Here is a 23,083-nt window from a genome sequence, read left to right as displayed (position 1 = left end):
AAGTACAGGAAATAGGTAGGAGTGAAATGGCAAAACAGAGGAACAAAAAAATACAGGAAACAATCGAGAGAGGTGTTTGGAACGCAGGAATGAAAAATAGAGGAATCAAAGTAACGCATAAATAAAATATAGATTGGCTTGTGCGCTAAGTGTGGCCGCGAGCACCGTAGGAAAATTTCCCTTGGTTCTGAGCTCATTTTTCTATTCCTCCGAAAGTACAACCTTTGATGCCGTTCCTCCGGAAAGGTTTGTCCGAGTTCCTTCGTTCCAAACACGCATATAGGATTCCTTTCCTCTGGAACTCAATCCTCCACTTTTCCTCCATTCCAAACGAGGCCTTATTGTAAAGCTTAAGGTGTTTCAAACGCCATAATTTGGTTAGTGTACTTGGTAACTTGGACAAATTCATGATGCAAATGCTTACTACAAGAAGAGTGTACATGCGTACATGAGTGTTTGTGTCTAAAAAAATTATTGTGCTTGAAGGTCACTAATGAATAGTGTCTAGAACTCTAGATTAACTGATTGGGATGGCATGTCGCAGTTTCTCGAGATTGCATGTCTCGTTTCATTACCCTCCGTTTCCTTTGCGCTCCATTCCATGTAATAAAACTATTGTCTATTAGATCTAACACACTCACCATTTCTGACACCATATAACCAAATTGGCAAGCTCATCCACTAGATTTTCTGTGTTTTATGGCTCCTGGCTCCATAGTCCGTCCGTACATAGTACAGAATGGGTGGCCAAGCCTGAAATGATGCCAGATGAGTAGGAAATTCTATATTACCCCCTTCTAAATAAGCAATTCAATCGGCACCAAAATGATAAAACATTTACATCTATCTCTCAAAATCCACCAACACTTCCAACATGTTGTATCACCAGCACCAAAGTTTTCTACAGTACTTGTCTAATCGACCCTAGTCGCCATGGTACCAAAATCGACTAATAATGGTTAGTTGTGGACCAACTCGATTAGTTGGTCCTAGTGGGCAGTACAGTCGTCTGTATAGTTGGTCTTGGTCCTGGTCCAGAACTGCCGAATCCATCCCAGAGCAGTAGTAGAGCAAAGACAGGATGATGTAGGAGGACAACACTAAACATTGGAGGAGTTTATCTTCGTAATCCCACGGAGCTAGAGGTGGCAGCAGCTGGGAAGGGGCGAGGCGGCGGCCGGAGAAGGGAAGACGGCAAGATTTTCACTTAGGACAAATGGAAGTGCACACTGCGCAACTGCCAAGCTCAGATTGCATCACTAGTCATCACCACCCAATTAGTCGGTCTAATCTGAGTCTTAGTGCCTAATCAAAGGTCAGGGGACCAATTAACCCTTAATCGTGATTAGTTGGATGACAAAACATTCGTCATTTCAGCATTGACAACATTTCAAATCCGGATACAGAAGCCCTCGACAATACCAGAGTTTGTGGAGGTCACAGTGCTGACACCTTGGCAGTGTGCACTGAAGCTTTAGAACCATATATGCTGCTAACATTTCTACAGATCCCCATACTGTACCATATTACAAAAGCTAAAGAATTTTACAACAGCACATGCTGAGGGGTTATGCTAGCCATTACAAGTCAGAGACTCCAACAAGTTCGTCGGCCGATAAGTCACCTACTTTTGATTTCCTGTACGGAAGCATTTCTGGGCAGTACCACCTTGCAAGCACTTCCACTTGCTCAATGAAAGGCTTATCTCTGTGGCCACCGATCACGCGGACCGTCTGGTTCCATCTTTGACGGCAAAGCTCCCCAGACCTAAGTAAGAGAAAACACCCTGTTACTGTAACCACTAACCAAAGTGGTCCGATGACACTTAGCTTTGATATATGGAAAGCATTCCATTCTTTTTGAAAAAAATCGCTTAATGAGCACAGTTTGTTACTAATTTTATAATCTATCTATCTATTAAGAATATCACAAGTTTAGCCGAATAGGCGATTTGCTACACAATAGTCTTGGTAGGAAAAAACAATCTCCATAATGCTGGAATCTTTACTAAAATGAAGACCTAGGTCATCTGCAAGGTTTTCAAATTTCAAGCACAGGAAAATGCAAGGCAACACAAGCAAGGACCTCAGCAAGAAAGAATTAATGGTATATGAACTAGGCAGTCACTCTATGGTCCCCAAGAGCTCAAAGGTTCTCTGTTAAAAGTGTTGTAATGCTAATGCCCTTTCAGAACAAATGTTTTTTCCCTCAGAAAGGAAGAGGCAATCTAACATTCATCGGATCAGATGGAATAGCACTAAATGATCTGTAGTTTGCTGAAATCACAGAGGACTGGATCAACTCAATTAAATTTCATGTTAAAAAAACAATGAAAATGGGAGCCATATACCAAAACTACTCAATTCTAGCAACAAGCTATGTTGAAAGATTGAAGCTAAGTCAGCAATCAGCAATCAACACTCACCTATGCTCAAGAAGGTTCTCCCAGTCAACATCTTCAACACAAACAACATCAACATTTTGAAGCCTGGTTTATTGTTAAGAAAATTTAGTGCAGGCAACAAATAATGTATCGTGATAACAAAGACAAAAAAGAAAAATGCTACCAAGAAACAACAAGACAATGCTATACCAAGCAACATTAACAGGAGTCATATTGCCTACAATTCAAACATATCAGCCACACATTATCAGTTTATCATGGTGAACATGGTAAATGTTGTTCAGGTACACACCACCTTCATCTAAAAGAACTTGCATTTCATTCTATTCGTTCAGATTTTGTGCATGAAAAGAAGAGTAAATTAAAAGGAAGGGTAATAAAATTCCATGTCTGGTATTAGACCTATTTTGAATTGGTATAGAAGAAGAAAGGATAATTTGTCTGGTTTTAAAAGTATAAGGGGTAAGTTGCATTAACTCAAAAGCAGAGGGATCAAATACACAAATTTTCCTTATTGAAATAATAGATTTATACCTCAAAGTTCGGAGGCACTTTCAGGCCATATCACAATCATAATCCCAACGACAAGCAGATGACATTTTGTTATGACAATATTACAATATTTGATAGGTAACCCATAGAAACTTACGCTTCCACTAACAGATAATTATTTGTATCTGCTGTGGCAGAACTGCCCGAAATAGCATACTTACGGAGGCATTCGTCTTCCACCAGACACTCAGCACCCCGAAAGCAAGCTACAGCGAGCGGTGTCCGTCGGGCACACCCCGAGGGAGAACCCGAAAGATCCACATTTTTCCTAAGGATCCAATAATGAGAACGAGTTACAACACAAGTATATTTCATACATTAAAGTTTCTTAAAAAGTACATTATTACAATACCAAATACCAAAGTTCGGAATGATAAACAATGGATTTTAAAAATAACATCTAGCGGTAGGGGCGAGGATTCCGTCTGAGCCCACTAGAAGGATCCTCCACACAACGATACTCTTCAAGCATTACCTGCAACAGGGGTAAATAAACCCTGAGTACACAATGTACTCGCAAGACTTACCCGACTAGTGGGAATACTTTTCTGACTCCAAGGGATATGATAGACTTTATGGTTTGCTGGTTTTTTTAGCAGAAAGCAATACTAATAGTGAATTCTTATTTATGTATTATTATTATCAGCCGTATTAAGTTTTCATCTAGCCAATCTATGTAAGCATTTATTCTACTTTCAAGCAAGGGTGGAGCAATCCATGTTGTTTCTTCTCCTTTTCCACTTTCAGTTCTTACTACGGTGCTAAACCACAAACAAGCCGTACCAGATCGTCCGGTGATTCGCGAATCAATGTGCCCAGCTGGGTGCCCTGAAAACACATGCCCCGCTTGTACCCTAGGCACAAGCAGGACTAACCCACCACTCTTCTGTCTCGGGTGTCTAGGTCCCCATCCAAACTTGGACTCCAAGCCTCCACTCCTGAGTCTCGGACTTAGTGTGGTGCAAGGACCTCCACCACCTCATCTTCCCATCAGTCGGTCCAGAAAGAGCCGGATCCATGACAAGAGAGTAGCAAGCCTTCCCTGCGCCCATACCCAAGTATGCGCTTGGGACAATAATCTGTGACTTGCCTAGAGACATATGCAACGACCGGTCCTTAATCGACACGGACAGGGATAAAGTGTAACCGAGCTATGCCCTATTGGCCGTAGGACACAACCCTTTACACCCACCAATACCCAACCATTTCTCAGTCCGGTCACCATTTACCTTTCCATCATTTTATTATAAGTGATCACATTGTATCACCTACGTGCGAGTAACAGCAGGTTACTCACGCTACCGATATTATGAGCATAGCAGCTACTCGACCTATACTAGTAGAACTCATAGGTAAATATATTTATGCATATGGTTTCCATAAAATATCTGTAACTTAAATGCACATCACATATATATATTCAGTGATCATAAAAATATGGGTTATGCACCGGGGCTTGCCTTGGGCAGGCGCCGGGTCAGCAGGGTCAGCACCAACAGGCTCCTGAGCGTCCTCCTGTGCGAAGATCTCCTCGTACTCCTCGATCACCTCGTCGTACTCCGGCTCGCCGACGGGCACGAAGTCTACCAGTTCGTGATCTACATGAAATGATGATGCAATGTTTAATAATATAACAACAGCAGCTCTTAAAATAGAAGTACATCGATTTAACTACTAAGCTAGTGCTATCGACCATAGTGCTAAATTATCTATTGCTATCGACAACAATTGCTATCGACAACAAGTATCAAGTAAGGCATCCATCGTTATTCCAGCAACTGTCGGTATTTTCACTCCTAACGCTGATTTATGCTATATACAAATAAACAAGAGTAATATCTACTCTATTTTGCAACTCGTTCTAAGACTATAAAATTTACAGCAAGTACCTAATATCCTATTGAACCTACTGTAAACTTTTCAAAGCTAAAACTATTACCGATTTACTACAAGAATTCCTACAAATATTAATCTACATAATACTACGCTTCCTAATTAGAATTCATGAGCCTATCATCATAACAGCTAACTGTGAATAAACTACACTAACAAATAGAGGGCATTTTTGTGAACCTAACAAACTTGGTTTCACTATTTTTGGACATCTATAAAATTTACTACAAATTACCAAAGTACAGCTAAAATCTTTATTGAATAAACACTTGCAATTTACTGGAAATTGAAACAAATGCATTCACAGCGCGGCCCACTCGGTTGGCTCGGCCCAGCAAGGCGGGCGCATGGACGCAGGCGCGGCCTAGTGGAGCGCAGCGCGGCGCGGGCAGGCCGGCGTGGCCCAGCAGCGGCAGGCGCGGGCAGGCCGGCGCGGCCCAGCAGCGACAGGCGCGGGCGCTAGCGCTAGCGCGATGCGGGCAGGCCGGCGCGGCCCAGCATGGAGTGCAGGCCGCGGGCGAGCGCAAGGGCGGGCTGGCCTAGCAAGCGGCGAGCGGGCGCGCGCGGCGCGAACGCGCGGACGCGAGCGCGGCGTGGCCCAGCACGGACGCGAGCGCTGCAAGCGCGCTGACGCGAGCAGGAGCACAGGCGCTAGCGACAGTAGGCCCAAGCGTATTTCTAATGTATTCCGGGCTTTATTTTCCTATAAGAAAGCGGCCCTAAAACACGAGTGACGCCGGGATGATATCATGCTGACATCAACAAACTAATAACAGCAGTAACGCACCGCCGCTGCTCTATTTGCTCTGCTCTGCTCGGGGCGTGGTTCCGCCGGCCGCGGAGAAGACACAAAACGGTGGTGGAGCTTTGAATGAGGTGGGCAGTGCGATGAGCAGCTGGAGGATAGGCTAGCAGTGTGGCGAACTGAAATCGCAGCTGTGGTTCATGTGGCTGGACGACGGCATAGGTCACCTCATTCTTATGGAGCAGGCAGAGCTGCAATTCCAAAATTGAAACACAGTGAGGCGCTACAATCGACGAGGTGGTGTCAATCGAGCTGCTGGCTATCTAGGGAGCCGAGGATGCGACGAATTTGATTATAGCGCTACGGTCACGGCGAATTGAAAGCAAGAGGTCCCGTCGGTCATGGCTATAGCGAGGACAGGGGTTCTGGCGCGGCATGGCTCGGCGCAGCAGTGGTCGTCAATGCAACATACTCGCACACATGACGACGGGAACAGCGAGGCGTGCTCCAGGCGGCTGTCCGCACGGCAGAACCCGTAAGCCGACGAAGCTCGGACCTACGTCCGCAGACGGTGTCAGACAAGGAAAACCAAAACGCAACGCGACGCCGAAGTGATGGTGGAGCAAGCGGCCGTCTAATGCGCGCAGCTGAGGATGGTCAACGGGAGCAGTGCTGCGCGGTGGCGATGGACGACGCGCAACGCGACCAAAGTACCGCGCGACGCGACAACTAGGTAGAGCTGACAAGACCCATGCGCAATGCACATGCGTGCGGTGGCAGGTAGCTGAGGCAACAGTGGTGACCACGGCCAGCCCAGCATAGTTCGAAATAGGTGACGTGCACGTTTTTTTAAAATGGTCGCAAAACTCTCTCCGAAGATCCAAACACCAAACAAATTCTTTTAAACGCAAGATGGTACGTAAGACTACCAACCCATGTTTTATCACCGTTCACAAAACGTTCTATAGCCTTTTTGTTTTAACAAGAATTCGATTAGGATAATAAACAATGCTATGTGACACGAAACGTAACATTCGCTATCTTGTTTCATATAAATGTTTCAAGGACCGAACATTGCTTTATAATGCGGGTAGTACACATATGCACATAATTATGATGCTCATGCGATGTTTAGCAAAACAGTGCAATATAACACTGAGGGTGTTACATCTGCCCAGATTCCTTCTTTAACCAGTGGTGATGCTAATTGCTGGTACCTGTTATGATGAATAAATTTCATTTAATGACTACATATGTCCGAAGATAGTATCTTCATACATAAGCTGAAAATTTAGGACAAACAGACCAAAATTAGCAATACAAAGGATTGGGTTTCAGTGATCAAAGCATGCCAAACCGACACTATAATAAAATCTCAAACATTTTTGAAGCTATTAATCATTTTACAAGAGTTTCGATACAACCAAACCATGTTAGTTTAGACAATGTGAAAAATATTTCACATTGCAATAGATTTAGACAATGTGAAAAATAATTCACATTGCAATAGAGTCTGTACCAAGGCCAGGTATCAGCACCAACCTCACTAGAAAATGTCTTAACAGTAAATATGCCAAAGAGATACCACGCGTCCACGCACTGCACTTCTACAAACAGAACTGATACCCAATTAGTTTGAGGACGACAAGGCAGACCAACAAAAAAGAAAATGCAGAAAAACTTGAAATATACAGAATTAGGCCCATATTCAAGGAGGAAATTATGTTATGCATTAAATGGCTGGCAACACTAACCACTTCTTGCAGCAGTCGTGGTTATCACGAGTGGTTAATTTATCACTGATAGCCTCCCAAGAAATGTTATCTCTTATCTGTCACAAATGAGTACACTTGATTATATGGAATAAAGGATACATCAATGTGAAAGAGCACTAATGGAAGATGGTAAACATAAAACTGATATAAAATATGCACAAGGATAAAGAACTACACACCCGACGGTGACCAGGATCGAAGTTTTGATGGGCTTTCACACGTAAGTCCAAATTTACCAAATCAAATAAGTTTTGGTACTCATCCTGAGTCCAATGCCCTGAACATTTCACCAATTAAGAGGGGGGGGGGGGGGGGGGGGGGGGGGGGGGGGGGGGACCGAAACACAATGGACAAGTTAGCACACAAAAGTATTATCTTTCTATATTACATAATGAAACATCAATTCACGGTAGAAAAAACTTAGGACACATCCTTTGCATTGTGAAACCCTGTTTACATCAAAATCTAATTAGTAAATCCTTTAAAACTTATGGTCTTTCACAAAATCTAATTTGTACATCCTTTGAAACTATAACCTGGTTAAATTTAACTGACTCAACACATTGTAACTGAAGATACAAATACACATGCAGTCTAGCCATGTTATACAGAAGTACCAATGCTTTGACATTTTCTCCAAACAGGTGCCTGTCATTCAAAGCTGACACAAACCAAATGAAATTCGTGGTTGTTGCCATTTGCCATGCCTCTACTTTTTAACAGTGTGCTCAAATTAACCATCTGCACCCAAAATAAGGGGTACCTACTCCAAAGATGAAGGTGTAACTATTGTGAACCCTGTATGGCTCATACCGAGTTTCAAATTAGATATATGACAAAGCATGAACACATGCTATGCAAATATCTCTGTGGAATATAACATAAGTTATGGAACAAAACTAAAATAAACTAAAGTAAAAGTCTATTTTATATCTCCATGATCTTGTTTTTTATTAACCCAAATGAGTGCCATTAAACTAATGCAAGAAAAAACATTCTGATAGATTGTACACCAAACACAACAATGAAAAAGGAGGTACAGTTGTAATGATGAAAATGCATATTGGCTAATGAATTAGCTAACTTGTGATAAACTTAAAGGCTATACAGTGGAAGACACCTCTTTTCAAATTTTTGGGCTTGATTCGTCTCCAAGTATCTTTTACATGGATTTCATTCTTTCCAAGTTCTTTTGCTAATACCCTCCAATTTCTGCCATTCTTTTCAACAAATCTGTGTCATGCATGGCAATCTTAATCACCTGAAGCCAGTCATCATAAAATAAGATCCTAACATTACTTCTCACAATAAATGCCAAGAAAGTATGCTGCAATGTGAATGACAGCTAGGCTTTATATTACGCAGCAAGTACAGGATATACAGTGACGCAAAGAAATAGGATATCATATCCAAGAAAAAATCATCAGTTACAAAGAAAATTCAACTTAAAGAAAATTACTAATCTTAAACACAATACCAAATTAAATATTGCATTTTTCGCTAAGTTTGTCAATAATGTCTTTAAGGCTAGAAATGGGGGAGGCAGAGAGCATCAGAACGATATAGCACATTACAGTTAATATGCTATCATACTCCCTCCTCCATTCCAAAATTGTAAGTCGTTTTGGCTTTTCTAGATTTATAGTTATTACTATGTATCTAGCCATAGTTTATATCTAAACTAGATGCATCGCAAAAGCTATGTACCTAGAAAAGCCAAAATGACTTACAATTTGGAACAGAGGGAGTAGTAAATCTAACTTCAGTAATGCAGGGATGCTAGTAGCTATCTCGTCATCTCTTAGCACATTTATTAATATACTACACAGAATCAAGATAGAATTAAGGACTAGTGTTCCATGTAATCCAACCTTTTGGTTGAGCTCTACAACTAAAACTAAAATGTAGAAATGTGAAGTAAACTTAGTATATATAATGAAAAGCCAAAGGGCGCCTAGCTCAAATGGTTAGGTGACCCAGCGGCACTCCTCAGGTCCTGGGTTCGACTCCCCGTGTCAGCGAATTTCAGGCTGAGGTTAAAAAAATTCCCTCATCCGTCCCCATAACCAAAGCACTGGGGGGGGGGGGGGGGGGGGGGGGGGCACCGGCTCAATTCTCACTTGGGCGACGGAAAGCCACCGTGTAAGGGTGGGGGCGGGGGTTTTCTCGGCCGGGTGAGAAGGTCCTTCTTCTTATTTGTAATGCTGCGCGGGCAGTCTTAAACCCCCCCCCCCCCCCCCCCCCCCCCCGGTCGAGTTTTTTTATATATAATGGAAAACTAAAGTAAAGTTCAAAATTCTCAGTAGGAGGATTTTATGTTCCGTCGAACTATCTCGTACTCCTCTTCAGTCCATTTTCGTTCAGCACTCCTTTGAAGTAAGATCCGTGCACGTTTGTATACGGCTTTTGTGGGTCTATGAGGTAATGATTTTGCTGCAACAAGTACTTAGTAAGCCATCTGCTAACTAGATCAGGAAAACATAGACTTTGACAAGATTCATTTTACAGTATTCACAAGCCAAATTCCTAAATTATCAGCAAAGTGCATATTCGGCAAGAATAAAATTTGCAATCAAACTATTGATTTCAGCATATGAGCCTAAAGACTGATTTCAATTTGTGCTTACAAGTTTACATGTGTAACTGATATACTAATTATAAAAGGGAAAGCCGGTATAAGAGGGGGAATGTAAAATAGATAGCTCCAAATGTTTATGGCTTACCTATTTCAACCCAGCAACCCCTGAGCTCTGGATATTTAATACAATCTCCAATCATCTCTAACCCTTTCTCTCCTAATTGCTTCATCTATATTGAGGAAAACATTAAAAGAAGTGAAGTGTGAACCATGGTGAGCACGTAAACTATAGCCACAACCCACCGATTTATTTATTTGGTAAACAGAACAAGTAGAAACATGATATAGCACCGAAACTCCAAAAATAATTAATATATGTAATACTGGTTACTAATAAAATATAGAACATGAGAATACCTAAAAATATAGGTTAAGCCTATGTAAAGAACATTCTGAACTCTCCCATTAAAGTTAATGCAAAAAAGGAGAGATAAAAAGTATAACAATAGCTATTACATGAATGTTGAAAATACTGAGTTGAAGTATCTTATACAAACAGTACATGAAAATATAAGTACAAAATGAAAAGTTCATTTCATCAATATGTTAAACATTTCAGTAGACAACAGACAGTAATCGGGTAGTACATACATTAAAATTGGGAAAAGAATTGTCAACGTCCATCTTTGTAAGTTAAAGAATAATAATCCACATCACTTAGTAACAAATAATAGTAATCCACATACACTTATAAGCAAGCAAAGGCACTAAATAGAATGCATATAATTTGTGAAACCCAGCAATATATAAACTATAAAGCAAGAGAAGAAACCTCTGCATATTTCACCATGGCTTCCATTAGCTTCGCATCTTCCTCAGAGGTAAACCGTCGTCCATGCACAAGTTCAGTTTCACCACTCCCATCACCCTCTACATCATCACTGCCACCTATATTAAACACCTCCACATCATCAGTGAAGCTCACTCATCTACCCTTGTCCTTTCGCTTTGCCATGTTTTCTTTTTCTCTTTCACCGCCATCATTCTCATCCTCACACACTTTTTTTCTCTTTGATACCCTTACCATTCTTGCCCTCTCCAGCTGGTGCATTTTGTCTTAGGTCAACACCAATATTATTTCTCTCCTTTCTCCTCTTTTTCTTGCTCTCTGTCTTCTTCCCAATCTTTGACATGTCAGATTTATTGCCCTCTTCCAAGTCCAAGGTAACTAAACACTCCTTTTTCCTCCTCTTATCTTTCCCTAAAACAATTTTATTACCAGAAGAACCACTCGAGGCAGTCTCATCATCCTGATGCTTTCGTTTGCGCTTCTTCGACTTCCTATCATGTTCTCTTTCTCCGTTGTTCCTCTCCGCATCTTCTGACCCAACATTTTCATCAGCATCAAGTACCTGAGTCTGGCCATTAGTTTCAACCTCTTTATCTTTCTTCTTTTTCTTCCTATGTTTCTTCACTAGAGCTTTTGCTCATAGCACCCTCTGCATGCTCCAAGCAGGGGTTTTCAGCCATCGTGGCTGACACATCAGCTTGCTCCATCTCAATGCTATGGTTCCTGTCACCAGAATGAATTGAGCTATCACAATCGCCGCCACGACCCTTGTCCTTATGCTTCTTCCCCTTCTTCCGTCCCTTCTCTTCTTTGGTTATTTGGCAGTCTTTCTCCTCCTTGTTGCTCATAACAGCCTTGCCCTCATAATCGCCACCCCGACCCTTGTCCTTATGTTTCTTCCCCTTCTTCTTTGGTTATTTGGCATTCTTTCTCCTCCTCCTTGTTGCTCATAACAGCCTTGCCCACTCTGCACTCTGTGCCGGAAACCCTCTCCATTGCCTCTTTGCTGCTGCCCAAAAACACCAGGAAATTGACCAATATTAGTATTCGGTGAGGTTTCACTCAAGTAGCCCCAGTGGTGGACCTCCAAAATGGACCAAACAAGGGGGCTGACTACTCAATAACTATCATGTTCAATACTTATGCTTACAACAGGAAATAAACTCATATAATCATGTAAAATTGGTGATGATAGTAAATGTAAAAATATTTTCAAAAAAACAATCACATGCATATATATAGACAGAACTAAATGATGCACCTGAGCAACAGATTAATTCTGTGCCAATTGGGTTTATGTTTCTAAACTTTTGGATCTTAACCATGGGAGAGGCGCCAGCTACAGGACAAGGACCTGTGGCTTGCTCCATGGATGTTGGAGGCGGAGGGGAACACTGCTGCTGCCGGAGCCTCCGTACTGGCCTCGACCTGCTTGGGGCCTGGCCACTGCTGTGCTGCATGCAGGGCCACTGGGTGCCTCGCCTAGCTGCGTCTCTGCAGATGGGGACTGCAGTGCTGGGGATGAATGGGATTGGGAGGACGCTGCCAGCCGCCATATACCAAAGACGAATCGAACCAAACATCGGCATGCAAGCTAGGGCTGGGCTTTCTTCCCTAGGCTGTTGATGGGCTAACATTACAAGCTGGTAGTAACTTCTACTTGGGCTAGTGGGTTTTTTAGAAATCACAGTACGCCGGTAGCAAGAGCAATCCCAATACCCATTCCGTGAATTTAAATTTTAGCCAGTTGATTTTCTAGCAGTTGAGTGTGCCATCGAAATGCAGTGCAAGAGATGGAAGCAAGGAAGGAAAAAAATCTAATACACATCTACACTCACCCGCGTCATTTCTATTAGAAAGGGTTTAGGAGAACTACGAGAACACGCATCGCGGCCTCGCGGGTATCAAGGTATGAGTATAGAAACCCTAAACAGTAGGAGAGGAGTTGAGGGGCGCACTCACATTGCAGTGGATACCAAGGAAGGAAGACGAGGTGGAGGTCGCCCTGGGGGATGCGGAGGTGGCGGCGGTCGAGGTGGAGGTGCCGACGACGCTGAGCGAGATGTTCGGGGCGGAGGAGCGGCGCCGAGCCGCCAAGACGGGGAGGCGAAGCGGCGGCGCCACGACGGCACTACAGGAACTTGGGAGGCGAGTCGCGAAGGGTTATGGACTGGGCTTTCCAAAATAGGGCCGAAGCTGCGGCCCTGGCCCTGGCAGAGAAATGGCTTCAACCTTTTTGGATTGCCCATTATGCTCTGTCGATTTCCATTGGATACGAAAAATCTGATGATTAATTTCTGTTTCTTTTTTTTAGCAAAGATTAATTTCTGTTTCATGAAAAATATACGTGAGAAAAAAAACATCAAGAGCTGCACAGGCCGGCCACCGCTGATGGGCCATCGGGCGCCCCACGAGCCCACCAAGCTAGAATAGAAGGGGAAAAAAGAGAGACACGAGGAGAAGACGAGGCCCACCAGGCCCCAGGAGGATCGTCGTGTGGTCCGCGTGCCGCGTGGAGGCAGCGCGATCTTTTTGGTGCCGCCCTGGCGGATCTCGTGGCGGAGGCACGACCGCAGCAGTAGCAGGCGATTGACGACGAGCCGAGCGGGAAAGCTACGAGGGGCAGCCAGAATATCTGCCGCCCACCAATGGCCTCGCGCCCCCTCGCTCCCAGCACCCTATCCTCTATTCCTCTCCCTCCCTCCCCGCCTCCGAGCAATCTCCCCCCGCCCCCACCTCCATGCCGCGCGCGCGCGGTAACACCTCCGTCAGTAGCCCGCCTGCTCGTAGTAAAACACTAGCGGACCAGCAAGCGCCTCCCTCTCTCTCTCCTCGCCTCGTCAGTCTCCGTCTCTCTCCCGGCGGGCGTGTGGTGGCCATAGCTTCCCTGCCTCCACTTGTCTTCTTTGATTCCTCCACTGAGGCCAGTAAGCTCAGTTCAGTTGTTCCTCGCTGCCGTCTCCGCCCGCTTGCTACTGCACGCACTTCTGCTGCTTGCTGTCCCGTGCCGCCGGCTCTTCCTCGTCATTCGCGTTGCTGCCTCCGCCGCCTCGGTCGCGCAGGTACCGAGGTACGGTACAAGTCCGGCGTTCGCTCGCTCGCCTCGCCTGCGCGGGTTGTTTCTATCACTTTCGGAGTTTCGGTAGGTGTGTCATGTGTGCATACATACGTACTCAGTTACTCACGCACGGCCGCGGCGTGCGCAGGTGAAGGGGACGCCATGACCGCCGACGCCGGCGGTGATCGGTCTGAGCGCCGGCAACCGCCTGCTCGCCACCTCATTCGGCTCCACCGACCTCGCGCCCCAGGACGCGCACCCGTCGCTGCAGTTCGCGCCCGCCGCGCCCAAGCTCACCGTCGTCGCGCACCGCGCCTCCTCCTCCTCCTCCCCCGCCGGCCACGCGCGCAGCGCACGCCATCCGGGCGCTCAGGAACCACTCCGCTCCCGCGCTCGCCCCGCCGCTGCCACTGCCGCCTCCACCCGCGGACCCGGCGCCGGAGCTGGACACGGAGTTCGAGTTCGAGTCCTCGCTCGAGGCCATCGTGCTGCTGCAGCGCTCCATGCTCGAGAAGCAGTGGGAGCTCCCCTTCGAGGACGACATCTCCTCCGCCGAGGACGAGGAGGACGAGGTGGACGAGACGCTTAGCAAGGCCACGGTGGTGGTGGCGCGGTCGGGCGTCTCGGCGCGCCAGCGGCGGATGAGCGGCCGCCGGCGGGGACCTGGCCGGAAGAACGTCACCATCAGCCCGGAGCTGATGCAGAGCCGGAACCGCATCTACCTCCGGGGCACCGTCAGTAAGGACCTCCTCACGCACAAGCAGGTCATCCAGCTCTCCAGGAAGATCAAGGACGGCATCTGGCTTCAGCACCAAAGATCAAAGTAACATTTCAATTCAAAATGCATGCCCATCAATTGCAACGTAATTAGCATTTGAAAGTTGACATCGTATCTCCCAAAACCAGAGTGTTTGCATTGTTAATATAGCTACATATAACAATGAATGAGTCGGAAATTGATACACATAATTGTCACACACATGACACATCACCACTTAAAATGCTCAATAGGCTGAAATGTATGCACACATTACAACTTTTCATTGTTTTTTTTAATTTTCATGTAACATAATTGTGATCAAAGTTGCATGTTGAAGATTGAGTGTATCTAATGGATTCCAATTCCCTAGCTGATTCCCCGTTGTCCCCAATTTTGAGTTCAGGCTGAAGGAGAAACTGGGTAACGAGCCGTCATACAAGCAGCTGGCACAATCACTGCGGATATCAGCTCCTGAACTGCGTGCAAGGATGCGCGAGTCGTTTCTTGCGAGGGAGATGCTGACAATGAGCAACATCCGTTTGGTGATATCCATTGCCCAGAAGTATGATAACCTCGGTGTCGAGTTGGCAGACCTTATTCAGGTGATGACATAAGCTCGATCATTTAACTTGTATCTGGATATTCCAGCTGTTTATTTGTTACACTGTAAATTACTGTACCTGAAATGTTGAAATGTAATGTGTCCATTGATGTTGCAGGGTGGTCTGATAGGGCTACTCCGTGGGATCGAAAAGTTTGATGCCTCAAGGGGATTTAGGATTTCCACCTATGTGTATTGGTGGATTCGTCAGGTTAGAGCAGATTTTCTTGTCCTGCAGCAATTTGGACCTAATCAGATCATAGCTGAATTGAGCCTTCCATTCATTTGCTTGTAACCAGGGCGTTTCAAGAGCATTGGCTGATAACTCGAAAACGTTCAGGCTCCCTACTTATTTGCATGAGAGGCTGATAGCAATTCGTGGTGCAAAGTATGCGTTGGAAGATCAAGGAATTGCTCCGACAGTAGAGGTAAGGAGGCTATATTGATGAAGTTTTGGCCACTTCTGTTCCAGCAAACCGCATAGTATTTCAAGATGCAATTTCCTGATTTATTATCTCGATGATATGGCTGATTTTTTAGTTAATTTCCTATTAATCTTAAACCTAAATAATAAGGAATTTTGAAACATTCTGATGTTCTTTTATGACCTTTCTGGCAATCCTCAGAACATAGCAGAGTCGCTTAATATATCGGAAAAGAAAGTGCACAATGCTACAGAGGTAAAATAACTTAATCTTCATGGTTGAATTTGCCTTTTGACATTTCTGCCATTCTCAAAAGCATTCACATATGCAGGCTGTGAACAAGGTTCTTTCACTGGATCAACAGGCGTTCCCCTCCTTAAACGGCCTACCTGGGGACACACTCCATAGTGTAAGTAGAGTTCTATGAACCATTCCATCTTTTTGACTTGGGCCATGCTAGAAACTAGCATTATTCCTCTTTTCCTCATGTTTTCAGTATATAGAGGATCAAAACGTCGCAAATGATCCATGGCATGGATTTGAGGAAAGGTATCTCAAGGTATGCACACTGATGTTCTTCCAAAGAGAATACTAATGCATACTAATTTCTTGTGACAGAGATATGCCCATTACTATCAAACAGTTGTTATAGCTTCCAATTTGTTGTTTGTTACGATACATGGCCCTATCATAGTAATCACTAAGGAATACTTCATTGTTTTGCTGTTTTTGCAAGTTTGTCCTTTTATTTCTGGCGTACCTAATAGCGAATTAAAGATTCTCCTTCTATGATACTTCCACATCTGTTTTAACATAAATACTCTGTTGATGCCAGGAGGAAGTCAATAATCTTATAAATTTAACTCTCAACGAGCGTGAGAGGGATATTATTCGATTATATCATGGCTTAGGAAAACAGTGCCATACATGGGAGGACATCAGCAGACAGTAAGTATTCAGTCTTCTTGTCTGGACTGACAAAGAACAATCTATCTGTGCATGTAGCTATGCTCATAACCAAGTCTGTTTGAAGTTGGATTGCATGCACAGTCTGCCCATACCTTAAGCACAACCATGAGAATTTGCAGGGATTTTTTTATTTGGATTTTGATGTTCTAATTCTGGCATGGAAATTATATTCTCCAGATTTGGGTTGTCGAGGGAGCGTGTGAGGCAAGTAGGACTCATTGCGATGGAGAAGCTGAAGCATGCTGCAAGGAGGAAACATTTGGATGCATTGCTTGAGGAATATTGAATGAGATGTTTTTCATTTGAGTCGGTTCCACAAATGCAGTGGTTGTACGTCATCCTTGAAAAGGCTTTACTGCCACTCACTCTGCAGATAACTATACTATACATGTACATTTGTGACAATTAATAGGCATGATGATTCAGATATCTATGGCTGCACAATCATCAATGCGACCCAACAAAAAGAGAAGCTGTTTTTTTTTTCTTGGGAAGCTTCATAAATTCTGTAATATATGTATATGCAATGTATCATTTAGCGCCTTAATCAGTAGAGCAACATTTATGTCCTGGATCTGTATTCTTCTCCAGTTACACGAAAGCAAAAATGCTTACAAGATTATGGTGCCTACAAAATTTATATCTGAAATGTGCAATCAAATAAATCCCAGGATAAATTTCTGAATATCCTGAAAAACTTGGTCGATATAATGATATATGGCCGGAGTATGGTCAAGGCAATTCTGCAAGAATATGTACGTGATGCCTCATTTAGGCCTGAATATTTTCTTTCTATCCTAGTTGCAACAAATCAACCAGAAGATTTTGCATGTCTGAAATAGCAATAGTATGGGGGTATTTGCAAATACCTGTGAGAAACTTGAAATCATAGAGCTCAAGAAAAAATCTCTTAAAATTCTGGAAAACTTTTGGTCGACGAGTAGCATGAGTTCTGATCAAGGCAAGCTCTACAAGAATGTATGCGTGGTGCAATTAAGGAAATGCTTGAAGATGATGATTGATGAGGTCAGCAACCAGAAGCAACTGGATCGTAAGGTTGGGCTAGTCTTTTTGTAGGTTGCTCTAAAGCAAGGCTAGGGCCTTGGGCCTTTGTAACCGCTAATGCCTGAGTTTGGGCTGTCGTGTCTGATAGGCCCTAAGAGCAACCCTAAGAGAGTTTTGCTCAAAAAAGTTTGCACGCATCTTAAAGTAATCTAATATTAATTAAAACATTCTTAAATAATTAACCCATGGTCTTGTATGGGCCCAGCCCTATCCATACCAGTTCGCAACCCGACCCATGTCACTTGTTCGTTTTTTCATCCAATCGACGGCAGGGCACAACAGCACGCCGAGAGGCGGCGGCAGCAGGGTTCGGCGGCAAGTGGAGAGGCGGAAGCCGCGCCGCGGCAGGGCTTGCGCTTTCTGCGCGTGAGCGGCGGCCAGCCTGCTGAACGCCACGGCATCTACTGCAGTGCAGCGTGCGCCACCGTCAGTCTTGGACGGACAGCGGCGGTCACATTCCGCGGGTTGGGACGGCGCCATTTCGAGCACCCTCTCGAGTCTTGACAGGGGCAGGGCAGGGCAGCGGCAGCCAACAAGGCTCTGCTCCATTCCTTGACACTGATAGCAATAGCTCCTGCTACTGCTCTAGGAATAATGGTCTAACGAATGAATCGTAGCACTAATTCTCCACATGCTTGCTTCCAGGCTTGATCTCCTCATCATTGTCCGTGGATTAGAATTGCAATTGTCTACCTAGGTTAGGCTTGAAAGTAGGATGGTCTAAATGGTGCTGCGGGCTGTGGCTGCGCTCATCAAGCTGGCAGCCGCCAGGCAGTAGGAGCTCGTCGTGCCCTGCCGCGGCGCTGAGCTGACTTGCCTCCAGTCCACCCGCGCGCTTAACGCTCACGCCATGCCGCCAGCTCTCTGCGTGGCGCACCTGCTGCCGCCGGTTGGAGGAAGAACAAACACGCAAAACAGATCCACAGTAATCGGAGAGGGTGGACATGGCCGGACTCAGTGTGGATATGGATCGGGCCGCCGTGCCCATACAAGACCCATGGGTTAATTAATCAAGAAAGTTTTAATTAATATCAAGTTATTTTAAGATGCGTGCAGAATTTTTAGGAGGTGTACCGGAGCAAAACTCCAGCAGAGTTCTAGAAAGATCCTTTGAGATGCTCTAAGGCCGCTGAATACTCTGGAAAACTTATTTTGATGTGCTTAGCAATGATTACTGTAATCTGCAAGACTTGAATATTTCTAGCTGGACCCAAACAAATGCTTGCAGCAGAATGGGGTCAGAAACCTACATTTTTTATAAGGTATCTGAAGCATGGTCGACGGTTGTACAAGAAACAACTCGCCGCACGCACTTGCAGCTCCCAAGAACACACAGAACAGAGCACACCTGTTTCAGGGGAAGTGGGCAAACCACATCTTGTTGAACAGATAATGGAGGATGAGAAGTGGGAGCAAGTTGTTTGGTTTTACAAAAAAGTCATCAGTCTCATAAAAGACAAAGTCTATCAGCACTAAACATTTGCGGATTCCAAGCGGATGCTTTGCCGCCGTAGTCGCTACTAGCCCACGGATGCTTTGCCGCGTTCTTTCTGGTGGATGCTTTGCCACCGTGGTTTCATCTCCCTTGGTGATAGCCTTTGCGTCGTTATCCTTAGTTACAGGACCAGTCAGCTAGGTTGTGGTGGAGGGCCCTTCCCCTGCCGCTCTTCTTGCTTTCTCTTGTGTTTTTCGTTCTAAACCACTTGCTCTATGGTTTTTGTTTCCTACGCTATGGGTTCTCCCATAGTCGCATCGTGTACGCCGTTCTTTCGGTACTCTGACTTCTGCTTAATGAAATTCACGTGAATGCGTGTTTCCGAAAAAAAAAACCAATCAATCTCATATAATGAATCTTATTTGTTATCATTTCTTTCTTTGTCACTGTTACATGGGATAGGTGAGGATGGCCTGCAATGGAAAGTTAAAATGCGACTCGGTGAGGAACTTCAAGCATCGGTAGACCATTATTAAAAAAAAAGGTGAGGTGAAGCTACCCCCAACCTGATGCAAACAGAGTACCAGACAAAGCGGGCAAGGAACGACGACCGGTCTGGCGAATGCAGCGCCGAGATAGAATGGTGTAGTGGAGGTAAGGTAAGCTTGGCTTCGATCTTCGAATGTGCTCATGGTCTGTGAAAGAGAGGAGAATGGAGACTGGACAAGGGCCGAGAGTCTAGTAAACATGCATTTTTCCAATCTTCTTTACATGTATCAAAACCAAATTAACACGCCATTATTGCACATGAGCCGAACGGTAACTTTCTTTCATGCATCAAACCAACGCCGTCGAGGTATAAATCTGACTCCAGAACTTTTATTTCGAGTGCGAATGCCATCGAGGATTCAGGCAAAGACACACGCACGGGCAGCATCAGGTCAAACAGATTGTAAAACAGAAGGGGAGAAAAATATCCAAGGTGGGCCAGACCACTATGCCGAGTTCGCTGGAGTGGAAACCCGCCGCTTCCCTGTCGTCCGAGTTGGTCCTCGCCGTGGAGCACGGCGATGCCAGTCGGCTCCGGCAGCACCGGCGACAGTCACTTACGCTCTGCTTTGGTTCTGGTCCTCCTTTATATGGTGGTGCTGATGCTGGTCTCTTTTTATCTCCCCCCTGCCTTTTGTCCTTTGAGGATCAAAAGGACTGCGATTCCAACAAATCCTCTAAGGCTCCAACCAAGTAACAAAGTTTTGGACGAAAAAAAATATATAAGTTGTAACAAACTCACACCAACTCTGTTTGATTGTTTCCACTGTATTTCTCCCCCAATCTGTCACCTCAATTCCGGAGCTATGGATCTGCTGGTTCATCCTATATCTAGAATTAATTTATAAATGGATAGGATAGAAGAGCTAGTAACAAAGAATTCATCTTTTCTTTGCCGACCTATACTATACACGAGACATGAGGGTGAATTAATAACTGTATGACGGTCAAAAGAACTAGCTAGATAATATAGATGGCATGACGGTCAGAAGAACAAGAACTTGGACTTAGCTGCGTATGAAGGCGAGCGTGGTGCCGTTGGACCAGAAGAAGTGGATCTGGCATGCCAACCTCATCCACTGGTTGATGGCGACGAGCCTCGCGACCTGCGTCCTGGCCTCCTCATTCGAGAAAGTTAAATATGCCCTTAAGGGCATATGCCCCCCACGCACTACGTCGTTGGATTCACCTTGAAATAAGACCCGAGTGCCCAACAGATAGCTACGTCCCAACCTCGCCAACACACTGGCACTGTGCAAACAGGGAATGTTTCTCCTACCTGAAGAAGTTGCGCTGAGGCACAGGTGCCTCCGGGTCCTCCCGCGCGGGCATCCTTGATTGCAGCAGGGTGGGCAGGGAGGTGATGTTTCTGCTGGAAGTGATGGCAATCGATTGCGGCAGGGCAGGGAGGGAAGTGCTGTTGTTGCTGGAAGTGACGACAATCGATTGCGGCAAGACAGAGGTGCTGTTTCTGCTGGAAGTGACGGCAATCGATTGCGGCAAGACAGGGAGGTGCCAATTAATACAGTTGCATGCATGATAGACGGATGTATCTTGGTATCTAGGAGTTGGCTTCTCACGCCTGGTATAACGGATCGGAGGGAGTAGCTTTTAACATGGCTAACCCTACGTGACACTCTTACGTAACTTCGTGATAGCGTCACGACGGGCTTGGCATCACATCTGACGTCAGGTGGAGCGGTAGCCATAGTGAACTTTACATGGTACGTCTAGTATAATACTAAGATTGTTTATCGCGCAGACGGGCGGACCGGATGGGATGAACCCGTGCGCACAGAGCGTGAGCACTCCTGCCCCTCCAACCTGTTGTTAATGGCTAAAATTTTTATGGGGGCTGGGGGGCTCGAGCCCCCTAGCCTCGATCGGCGGCCGACGCTCTGAAACACCGATGGTTCGCCGAGAACGACATCGTCAAAGCAAAGTCTCGAGTTGTGCATGGCTATAAACAACGATAGCCATGGACACAAACTGATTTTTTTTAAACAATATATGCAACGTAACTCCTTGTTTCTCTGTAATATTAACTTGTAGTTGGCAGGAAGAAAAGCATTATTGTTGCGTTGATTGATTCCATATATGCATTTTGACAAGCGTCTAATTAATTATGATAGTGTCTGTTCTTTACTTCCTAGTCTTGCAATGTAAGGACAATTACAAGCTTTTTGTGCAGTGACTGTTGATTTTCACAACTATGGATGCTTGGCAAATCTGGAGGAAACAATGGTGCTAACATAATAGGAAAATGATATTGAAGCTCAATATTAACTGAATGACCGTTATAAAAAAAAAAAGTATGTATTAACTGAATGACTAGCTGGGAAGTACATAGTGACCTCATCAGAACGACGTGTCATATATGCAATCTCTACAGTCAGACAGCAAGGCTGAAGAGATGAAGGATGAGCATTGAAAACCGCTGATTTACAGGACAGGGCAACAACAGTGTGTGTCCATGGCAGGCAGAACACCCTGCTCCTAGTCCTAGCTACCGTACGTCATGGCCGGGCTCATGGCTCATTGTTGCTTTTGGTAGCGCGTAGACGAGGCTATAAGCGCTTGCTATCTGCTCTAGCTTTCTCACGGAATCATTGTGGCCGGTGTACGCGAAGAATGTCTCGCCCACGAGCCGCGAGCGCCGTGATGGCAGCGTGCCCGTAGCCAGCAGCCCCAGCCCAGAGAGGCTGGCCCGTTCAGGTCGGTCACAGTTTCCTCTCTCCTGTCATTGCTCACCCCAGTCCCAGCGCGCCTGACCGACCGCCGACGACTCCCAAGCAGCAGCGGCGCCCCGCATGGGCCGTATCTATATCTATCACTGCCAGTGCCAGCATGCCGACGACTCTCGCCAGCCAGTCGGACAGCGGACGTGTGTTGGTCCTCCTGACCTCCTCGTGTCGCAACGGAATTGCTTTTGCATCCGGCACCACCGGGCACCGGCTCACCGTATATGCAGACGCAGCAAAACGCCTCCCCTCCTATTGCATTGTGCTCAATGGCCACGGTATCCAAACACGGAGCCAGAGGGAAACAAATCCTGACTCCAAGGCACTGAACAAACACAACCACACACACACACACAAAAAAAAAAAAGGACAATCTAGCGTCAGGGACCCATGCAGACTAGACTATTCTCAATTTCCCATCAACTCTCACATGCGGCAACTCGGAACATCCTTGTTCTCCTGTGGCTTTTCGCTGCGACGACCACGGCGGCGGCGTGCCGGCAGTCAAATAAGCGTCAGATCAGTACGGTGCGGCCCTGCGGGTGCCGGTGGGCTCGGAGCCTCCGCTGTCCGACCGTCCGACGCGCCTAGGCCATCTGGCCCCCACGCCCCATCATGTATGTCTGCATCGGCATTCAGGACGAACGAGCCGGCTCGACGGCACACGGCAGTCAATCAGACGA

At 45.5% G+C, this 23,083-nt stretch overlaps 2 pseudogenes; one reads left to right on the top strand and one right to left on the bottom strand.

Moving 5' to 3' along the window:
* Positions 1-1,405: 1,405 nt before the first annotated feature.
* On the bottom strand, positions 1,406-13,061 carry LOC136476424 (uncharacterized; annotated as a pseudogene).
* A 960-nt stretch (positions 13,062-14,021) lies between these two features.
* LOC136469095 (RNA polymerase sigma factor sigA-like) lies at positions 14,022-17,039 on the top strand (annotated as a pseudogene).
* Positions 17,040-23,083: the final 6,044 nt, after the last annotated feature.

Source organism: Miscanthus floridulus, chromosome 8 (assembly GCF_019320115.1).
Source record: "Miscanthus floridulus cultivar M001 chromosome 8, ASM1932011v1, whole genome shotgun sequence".
Lineage (NCBI taxonomy): Eukaryota > Viridiplantae > Streptophyta > Magnoliopsida > Poales > Poaceae > Miscanthus > Miscanthus floridulus.
This window is presented reverse-complemented; position numbering and strand designations above follow the sequence as displayed.